The sequence below is a fragment of the Anopheles maculipalpis genome, assembly GCF_943734695.1.
Source record: "Anopheles maculipalpis chromosome X unlocalized genomic scaffold, idAnoMacuDA_375_x X_unloc_77, whole genome shotgun sequence".
Taxonomy (NCBI): domain Eukaryota; kingdom Metazoa; phylum Arthropoda; class Insecta; order Diptera; family Culicidae; genus Anopheles; species Anopheles maculipalpis.
Window position 1 is genome coordinate 5,001 of NW_026060543.1, and position 10,775 is coordinate 15,775.

Here is a 10,775-nt window from a genome sequence, read left to right on the forward strand (position 1 = left end):
AATTGGTAAGTAAGAAACCAAAAATATCTCTAAGTTCGGGACTTGGGTGCAAACCGAAAGTTAAAATGATGTCCCTGAACATGCATATAAGTTCGAGTATTGATATTATAAACCTAACAAGAGATGAAGGCAAGTCGAATTGGTAAGTAAGAAACCAAAAATATCTCTAAGTTCGGGACTTGGGTGCAAACCGAAAGTTAAAATGATGTCCCTGAACATGCATATAAGTTCGAGTATTGATATTATAAACCTAACAAGAGATGAAGGCAAGTCGAATTGGTAAGTAAGAAACCAAAAATATCACTAAGTTCGGGACTTGGGTGCAAACCGAAAGTTAAAATGATGTCCCTGAACATGCATATAAGTTCGAGTATTGATATTATAAACCTAACAAGAGATGAAGGCAAGTCGAATTGGTAAGTAAGAAACCAAAAATATCTCTAAGTTCGGGACTTGGGTGCAAACCGAAAGTTAATATGATGTCCCTGAACATGCATATAAGTTCGAGTATTGATATTATAAACCTAACAAGAGATGAAGGCAAGTCGAATTGGTTGGTCCAAAACCAAAAATATCTCTAAGTTCGGGACTTGGGTGCAAACCGAAAGTTAAAATGATGTCCCTGAACATGCATATAAGTTCGAGTATTGATATTATAAACCTAACAAGAGATGAAGGCAAGTCGAATTGGTTGGTAAGAAACCAAAAATATCACTAAGTTCGGGACTTGGGTGCAAACCGAAAGTGAATATGATGTCCCTGAACATGCATATAAGTTCGAGTATTGATATTATAAACCTAACAAGAGATGAAGGCAAGTCGAATTGGTAAGTAAGAAACCAAAAATATCTCTAAGTTCGGGACTTGGGTGCAAACCGAAAGTTAAAATGATGTCCCTGAACATGCATATAAGTTCGAGTATTGATATTATAAACCTAACAAGAGATGAAGGCAAGTCGAATTGGTAAGTAAGAAACCAAAAATATCTCTAAGTTCGGGACTTGGGTGCAAACCGAAAGTTAAAATGATGTCCCTGAACATGCATATAAGTTCGAGTATTGATATTATAAACCTAACAAGAGATGAAGGCAAGTCGAATTGGTAAGTAAGAAACCAAAAATATCTCTAAGTTCGGGACTTGGGTGCAAACCGAAAGTTAAAATGATGTCCCTGAACATGCATATAAGTTCGAGTATTGATATTATAAACCTAACAAGAGATGAAGGCAAGTCGAATTGGTAAGTAAGAAACCAAAAATATCACTAAGTTCGGGACTTGGGTGCAAACCGAAAGTTAAAATGATGTCCCTGAACATGCATATAAGTTCGAGTATTGATATTATAAACCTAACAAGAGATGAAGGCAAGTCGAATTGGTAAGTAAGAAACCAAAAATATCTCTAAGTTCGGGACTTGGGTGCAAACCGAAAGTTAATATGATGTCCCTGAACATGCATATAAGTTCGAGTATTGATATTATAAACCTAACAAGAGATGAAGGCAAGTCGAATTGGTTGGTCCAAAACCAAAAATATCTCTAAGTTCGGGACTTGGGTGCAAACCGAAAGTTAAAATGATGTCCCTGAACATGCATATAAGTTCGAGTATTGATATTATAAACCTAACAAGAGATGAAGGCAAGTCGAATTGGTTGGTAAGAAACCAAAAATATCACTAAGTTCGGGACTTGGGTGCAAACCGAAAGTGAATATGATGTCCCTGAACATGCATATAAGTTCGAGTATTGATATTATAAACCTAACAAGAGATGAAGGCAAGTCGAATTGGTAAGTAAGAAACCAAAAATATCTCTAAGTTCGGGACTTGGGTGCAAACCGAAAGTTAAAATGATGTCCCTGAACATGCATATAAGTTCGAGTATTGATATTATAAACCTAACAAGAGATGAAGGCAAGTCGAATTGGTTGGTAAGAAACCAAAAATATCACTAAGTTCGGGACTTGGGTGCAAACCGAAAGTGAATATGATGTCCCTGAACATGCATATAAGTTCGAGTATTGATATTATAAACCTAACAAGAGATGAAGGCAAGTCGAATTGGTAAGTAAGAAACCAAAAATATCTCTAAGTTCGGGACTTGGGTACAAACCGAAAGTTAATATGATGTCCCTGAACATGCATATAAGTTCGAGTATTGATATTATAAACCTAACAAGAGATGAAGGCAAGTCGAATTGGTTGGTCGGAAACCAAAAATATCACTAAGTTCGGGACTTGGGTACAAACCGAAAGTTAAAATGATGTCCCTGAACATGCATATAAGTTCGAGTATTGATATTATAAACCTAACAAGCGATGAAGGCAAGTCGAATTGGTTGGTCGGAAACCAAAAATATCACTAAGTTCGGGACTTGGGTACAAACCGAAAGTTAATATGATGTCCCTGAACATGCATATAAGTTCGAGTATTGATATTATAAACCTAACAAGAGATGAAGGCAAGTCGAATTGGTTGGTCCAAAACCAAAAATATCTCTAAGTTCGGGACTTGGGTGCAAACCGAAAGTTAAAATGATGTTCCTGAACATGCATATAAGTTCGAGTATTGATATTATAAACCTAACAAGAGATGAAGGCAAGTCGAATTGGTTGGTCGGAAACCAAAAATATCACTAAGTTCGGGACTTGGGTACAAACCGAAAGTTAATATGATGTCCCTGAACATGCATATAAGTTCGAGTATTGATATTATAAACCTAACAAGAGATGAAGGCAAGTCGAATTGGTTGGTTGGAAACCAAAAATATCACTAAGTTCGGGACTTGGGTACAAACCGAAAGTTAAAATGATGTCCCTGAACATGCATATAAGTTCGAGTATTGATATTATAAACCTAACAAGAGATGAAGGCAAGTCGAATTGGTTGGTCGGAAACCAAAAATATCACTAAGTTCGGGACTTGGGTACAAACCGAAAGTTAATATGATGTCCCTGAACATGCATATAAGTTCGAGTATTGATATTATAAACCTAACAAGAGATGAAGGCAAGTCGAATTGGTTGGTCCAAAACCAAAAATATCTCTAAGTTCGGGACTTGGGTGCAAACCGAAAGTTAATATGATGTCCCTGAACATGCATATAAGTTCGAGTATTGATATTATAAACCTAACAAGAGATGAAGGCAAGTCGAATTGGTAAGTAAGAAACCAAAAATATCTCTAAGTTCGGGACTTGGGTGCAAACCGAAAGTTAAAATGATGTCCCTGAACATGCATATAAGTTCGAGTATTGATATTATAAACCTAACAAGAGATGAAGGCAAGTCGAATTGGTAAGTAAGAAACCAAAAATATCTCTAAGTTCGGGACTTGGGTGCAAACCGAAAGTTAAAATGATGTCCCTGAACATGCATATAAGTTCGAGTATTGATATTATAAACCTAACAAGAGATGAAGGCAAGTCGAATTGGTAAGTAAGAAACCAAAAATATCTCTAAGTTCGGGACTTGGGTGCAAACCGAAAGTTAAAATGATGTCCCTGAACATGCATATAAGTTCGAGTATTGATATTATAAACCTAACAAGAGATGAAGGCAAGTCGAATTGGTAAGTAAGAAACCAAAAATATCACTAAGTTCGGGACTTGGGTGCAAACCGAAAGTTAAAATGATGTCCCTGAACATGCATATAAGTTCGAGTATTGATATTATAAACCTAACAAGAGATGAAGGCAAGTCGAATTGGTAAGTAAGAAACCAAAAATATCTCTAAGTTCGGGACTTGGGTGCAAACCGAAAGTTAATATGATGTCCCTGAACATGCATATAAGTTCGAGTATTGATATTATAAACCTAACAAGAGATGAAGGCAAGTCGAATTGGTTGGTCCAAAACCAAAAATATCTCTAAGTTCGGGACTTGGGTGCAAACCGAAAGTTAAAATGATGTCCCTGAACATGCATATAAGTTCGAGTATTGATATTATAAACCTAACAAGAGATGAAGGCAAGTCGAATTGGTTTGTAAGAAACCAAAAATATCACTAAGTTCGGGACTTGGGTGCAAACCGAAAGTGAATATGATGTCCCTGAACATGCATATAAGTTCGAGTATTGATATTATAAACCTAACAAGAGATGAAGGCAAGTCGAATTGGTAAGTAAGAAACCAAAAATATCTCTAAGTTCGGGACTTGGGTGCAAACCGAAAGTTAAAATGATGTCCCTGAACATGCATATAAGTTCGAGTATTGATATTATAAACCTAACAAGAGATGAAGGCAAGTCGAATTGGTAAGTAAGAAACCAAAAATATCTCTAAGTTCGGGACTTGGGTGCAAACCGAAAGTTAAAATGATGTCCCTGAACATGCATATAAGTTCGAGTATTGATATTATAAACCTAACAAGAGATGAAGGCAAGTCGAATTGGTAAGTAAGAAACCAAAAATATCTCTAAGTTCGGGACTTGGGTGCAAACCGAAAGTTAAAATGATGTCCCTGAACATGCATATAAGTTCGAGTATTGATATTATAAACCTAACAAGAGATGAAGGCAAGTCGAATTGGTAAGTAAGAAACCAAAAATATCACTAAGTTCGGGACTTGGGTGCAAACCGAAAGTTAAAATGATGTCCCTGAACATGCATATAAGTTCGAGTATTGATATTATAAACCTAACAAGAGATGAAGGCAAGTCGAATTGGTAAGTAAGAAACCAAAAATATCTCTAAGTTCGGGACTTGGGTGCAAACCGAAAGTGAATATGATGTCCCTGAACATGCATATAAGTTCGAGTATTGATATTATAAACCTAACAAGAGATGAAGGCAAGTCGAATTGGTTGGTCAAAAACCAAAAATATCTCTAAGTTCGGGACTTGGGTGCAAACCGAAAGTTAAAATGATGTCCCTGAACATGCATATAAGTTCGAGTATTGATATTATAAACCTAACAAGAGATGAAGGCAAGTCGAATTGGTTGGTAAGAAACCAAAAATATCACTAAGTTCGGGACTTGGGTGCAAACCGAAAGTTAATATGATGTCCCTGAACATGCATATAAGTTCGAGTATTGATATTATAAACCTAACAAGAGATGAAGGCAAGTCGAATTGGTAAGTAAGAAACCAAAAATATCTCTAAGTTCGGGACTTGGGTGCAAACCGAAAGTTAAAATGATGTCCCTGAACATGCATATAAGTTCGAGTATTGATATTATAAACCTAACAAGAGATGAAGGCAAGTCGAATTGGTTGGTAAGAAACCAAAAATATCACTAAGTTCGGGACTTGGGTGCAAACCGAAAGTGAATATGATGTCCCTGAACATGCATATAAGTTCGAGTATTGATATTATAAACCTAACAAGAGATGAAGGCAAGTCGAATTGGTAAGTAAGAAACCAAAAATATCTCTAAGTTCGGGACTTGGGTACAAACCGAAAGTTAATATGATGTCCCTGAACATGCATATAAGTTCGAGTATTGATATTATAAACCTAACAAGAGATGAAGGCAAGTCGAATTGGTTGGTTGGAAACCAAAAATATCACTAAGTTCGGGACTTGGGTACAAACCGAAAGTTAAAATGATGTCCCTGAACATGCATATAAGTTCGAGTATTGATATTATAAACCTAACAAGCGATGAAGGCAAGTCGAATTGGTTGGTCGGAAACCAAAAATATCACTAAGTTCGGGACTTGGGTACAAACCGAAAGTTAATATGATGTCCCTGAACATGCATATAAGTTCGAGTATTGATATTATAAACCTAACAAGAGATGAAGGCAAGTCGAATTGGTTGGTCCAAAACCAAAAATATCTCTAAGTTCGGGACTTGGGTGCAAACCGAAAGTTAAAATGATGTTCCTGAACATGCATATAAGTTCGAGTATTGATATTATAAACCTAACAAGAGATGAAGGCAAGTCGAATTGGTTGGTCGGAAACCAAAAATATCACTAAGTTCGGGACTTGGGTACAAACCGAAAGTTAATATGATGTCCCTGAACATGCATATAAGTTCGAGTATTGATATTATAAACCTAACAAGAGATGAAGGCAAGTCGAATTGGTTGGTTGGAAACCAAAAATATCACTAAGTTCGGGACTTGGGTACAAACCGAAAGTTAAAATGATGTCCCTGAACATGCATATAAGTTCGAGTATTGATATTATAAACCTAACAAGCGATGAAGGCAAGTCGAATTGGTTGGTCGGAAACCAAAAATATCACTAAGTTCGGGACTTGGGTACAAACCGAAAGTTAATATGATGTCCCTGAACATGCATATAAGTTCGAGTATTGATATTATAAACCTAACAAGAGATGAAGGCAAGTCGAATTGGTTGGTCCAAAACCAAAAATATCTCTAAGTTCGGGACTTGGGTGCAAACCGAAAGTTAATATGATGTCCCTGAACATGCATATAAGTTCGAGTATTGATATTATAAACCTAACAAGAGATGAAGGCAAGTCGAATTGGTAAGTAAGAAACCAAAAATATCTCTAAGTTCGGGACTTGGGTGCAAACCGAAAGTTAAAATGATGTCCCTGAACATGCATATAAGTTCGAGTATTGATATTATAAACCTAACAAGAGATGAAGGCAAGTCGAATTGGTTTGTACGAAACCAAAAATATCTCTAAGTTCGGGACTTGGGTTCAAACCGAAAGTTAAAATGATGTCCCTGAACATGCATATAAGTTCGAGTATTGATATTATAAACCTAACAAGAGATGAAGGCAAGTCGAATTGGTAAGTAAGAAACCAAAAATATCTCTAAGTTCGGGACTTGGGTGCAAACCGAAAGTTAAAATGATGTCCCTGAACATGCATATAAGTTCGAGTATTGATATTATAAACCTAACAAGAGATGAAGGCAAGTCGAATTGGTAAGTAAGAAACCAAAAATATCACTAAGTTCGGGACTTGGGTGCAAACCGAAAGTTAAAATGATGTCCCTGAACATGCATATAAGTTCGAGTATTGATATTATAAACCTAACAAGAGATGAAGGCAAGTCGAATTGGTAAGTAAGAAACCAAAAATATCTCTAAGTTCGGGACTTGGGTGCAAACCGAAAGTTAATATGATGTCCCTGAACATGCATATAAGTTCGAGTATTGATATTATAAACCTAACAAGAGATGAAGGCAAGTCGAATTGGTTGGTCCAAAACCAAAAATATCTCTAAGTTCGGGACTTGGGTGCAAACCGAAAGTTAAAATGATGTCCCTGAACATGCATATAAGTTCGAGTATTGATATTATAAACCTAACAAGAGATGAAGGCAAGTCGAATTGGTTGGTAAGAAACCAAAAATATCACTAAGTTCGGGACTTGGGTGCAAACCGAAAGTGAATATGATGTCCCTGAACATGCATATAAGTTCGAGTATTGATATTATAAACCTAACAAGAGATGAAGGCAAGTCGAATTGGTAAGTAAGAAACCAAAAATATCTCTAAGTTCGGGACTTGGGTGCAAACCGAAAGTTAAAATGATGTCCCTGAACATGCATATAAGTTCGAGTATTGATATTATAAACCTAACAAGAGATGAAGGCAAGTCGAATTGGTAAGTAAGAAACCAAAAATATCTCTAAGTTCGGGACTTGGGTGCAAACCGAAAGTTAAAATGATGTCCCTGAACATGCATATAAGTTCGAGTATTGATATTATAAACCTAACAAGAGATGAAGGCAAGTCGAATTGGTAAGTAAGAAACCAAAAATATCTCTAAGTTCGGGACTTGGGTGCAAACCGAAAGTTAAAATGATGTCCCTGAACATGCATATAAGTTCGAGTATTGATATTATAAACCTAACAAGAGATGAAGGCAAGTCGAATTGGTAAGTAAGAAACCAAAAATATCACTAAGTTCGGGACTTGGGTGCAAACCGAAAGTTAAAATGATGTCCCTGAACATGCATATAAGTTCGAGTATTGATATTATAAACCTAACAAGAGATGAAGGCAAGTCGAATTGGTAAGTAAGAAACCAAAAATATCTCTAAGTTCGGGACTTGGGTGCAAACCGAAAGTTAATATGATGTCCCTGAACATGCATATAAGTTCGAGTATTGATATTATAAACCTAACAAGAGATGAAGGCAAGTCGAATTGGTTGGTCCAAAACCAAAAATATCTCTAAGTTCGGGACTTGGGTGCAAACCGAAAGTTAAAATGATGTCCCTGAACATGCATATAAGTTCGAGTATTGATATTATAAACCTAACAAGAGATGAAGGCAAGTCGAATTGGTTGGTAAGAAACCAAAAATATCACTAAGTTCGGGACTTGGGTGCAAACCGAAAGTTAATATGATGTCCCTGAACATGCATATAAGTTCGAGTATTGATATTATAAACCTAACAAGAGATGAAGGCAAGTCGAATTGGTAAGTAAGAAACCAAAAATATCTCTAAGTTCGGGACTTGGGTGCAAACCGAAAGTTAAAATGATGTCCCTGAACATGCATATAAGTTCGAGTATTGATATTATAAACCTAACAAGAGATGAAGGCAAGTCGAATTGGTTGGTAAGAAACCAAAAATATCACTAAGTTCGGGACTTGGGTGCAAACCGAAAGTGAATATGATGTCCCTGAACATGCATATAAGTTCGAGTATTGATATTATAAACCTAACAAGAGATGAAGGCAAGTCGAATTGGTAAGTAAGAAACCAAAAATATCTCTAAGTTCGGGACTTGGGTACAAACCGAAAGTTAATATGATGTCCCTGAACATGCATATAAGTTCGAGTATTGATATTATAAACCTAACAAGAGATGAAGGCAAGTCGAATTGGTTGGTTGGAAACCAAAAATATCACTAAGTTCGGGACTTGGGTACAAACCGAAAGTTAAAATGATGTCCCTGAACATGCATATAAGTTCGAGTATTGATATTATAAACCTAACAAGCGATGAAGGCAAGTCGAATTGGTAAGTAAGAAACCAAAAATATCTCTAAGTTCGGGACTTGGGTGCAAACCGAAAGTTAATATGATGTCCCTGAACATGCATATAAGTTCGAGTATTGATATTATAAACCTAACAAGAGATGAAGGCAAGTCGAATTGGTTGGTCCAAAACCAAAAATATCTCTAAGTTCGGGACTTGGGTGCAAACCGAAAGTTAAAATGATGTCCCTGAACATGCATATAAGTTCGAGTATTGATATTATAAACCTAACAAGAGATGAAGGCAAGTCGAATTGGTTGGTAAGAAACCAAAAATATCACTAAGTTCGGGACTTGGGTGCAAACCGAAAGTTAATATGATGTCCCTGAACATGCATATAAGTTCGAGTATTGATATTATAAACCTAACAAGAGATGAAGGCAAGTCGAATTGGTAAGTAAGAAACCAAAAATATCTCTAAGTTCGGGACTTGGGTGCAAACCGAAAGTTAAAATGATGTCCCTGAACATGCATATAAGTTCGAGTATTGATATTATAAACCTAACAAGAGATGAAGGCAAGTCGAATTGGTAAGTAAGAAACCAAAAATATCTCTAAGTTCGGGACTTGGGTGCAAACCGAAAGTTAAAATGATGTCCCTGAACATGCATATAAGTTCGAGTATTGATATTATAAACCTAACAAGAGATGAAGGCAAGTCGAATTGGTAAGTAAGAAACCAAAAATATCTCTAAGTTCGGGACTTGGGTGCAAACCGAAAGTTAAAATGATGTCCCTGAACATGCATATAAGTTCGAGTATTGATATTATAAACCTAACAAGAGATGAAGGCAAGTCGAATTGGTAAGTAAGAAACCAAAAATATCACTAAGTTCGGGACTTGGGTGCAAACCGAAAGTTAAAATGATGTCCCTGAACATGCATATAAGTTCGAGTATTGATATTATAAACCTAACAAGAGATGAAGGCAAGTCGAATTGGTAAGTAAGAAACCAAAAATATCTCTAAGTTCGGGACTTGGGTGCAAACCGAAAGTTAATATGATGTCCCTGAACATGCATATAAGTTCGAGTATTGATATTATAAACCTAACAAGAGATGAAGGCAAGTCGAATTGGTTGGTCCAAAACCAAAAATATCTCTAAGTTCGGGACTTGGGTGCAAACCGAAAGTTAAAATGATGTCCCTGAACATGCATATAAGTTCGAGTATTGATATTATAAACCTAACAAGAGATGAAGGCAAGTCGAATTGGTTGGTAAGAAACCAAAAATATCACTAAGTTCGGGACTTGGGTGCAAACCGAAAGTTAATATGATGTCCCTGAACATGCATATAAGTTCGAGTATTGATATTATAAACCTAACAAGAGATGAAGGCAAGTCGAATTGGTAAGTAAGAAACCAAAAATATCTCTAAGTTCGGGACTTGGGTGCAAACCGAAAGTTAAAATGATGTCCCTGAACATGCATATAAGTTCGAGTATTGATATTATAAACCTAACAAGAGATGAAGGCAAGTCGAATTGGTTGGTAAGAAACCAAAAATATCTCTAAGTTCGGGACTTGGGTGCAAACCGAAAGTGAATATGATGTCCCTGAACATGCATATAAGTTCGAGTATTGATATTATAAACCTAACAAGAGATGAAGGCAAGTCGAATTGGTAAGTAAGAAACCAAAAATATCTCTAAGTTCGGGACTTGGGTACAAACCGAAAGTTAATATGATGTCCCTGAACATGCATATAAGTTCGAGTATTGATATTATAAACCTAACAAGAGATGAAGGCAAGTCGAATTGGTTGGTTGGAAACCAAAAATATCACTAAGTTCGGGACTTGGGTACAAACCGAAAGTTAAAATGATGTCCCTGAACATGCATATA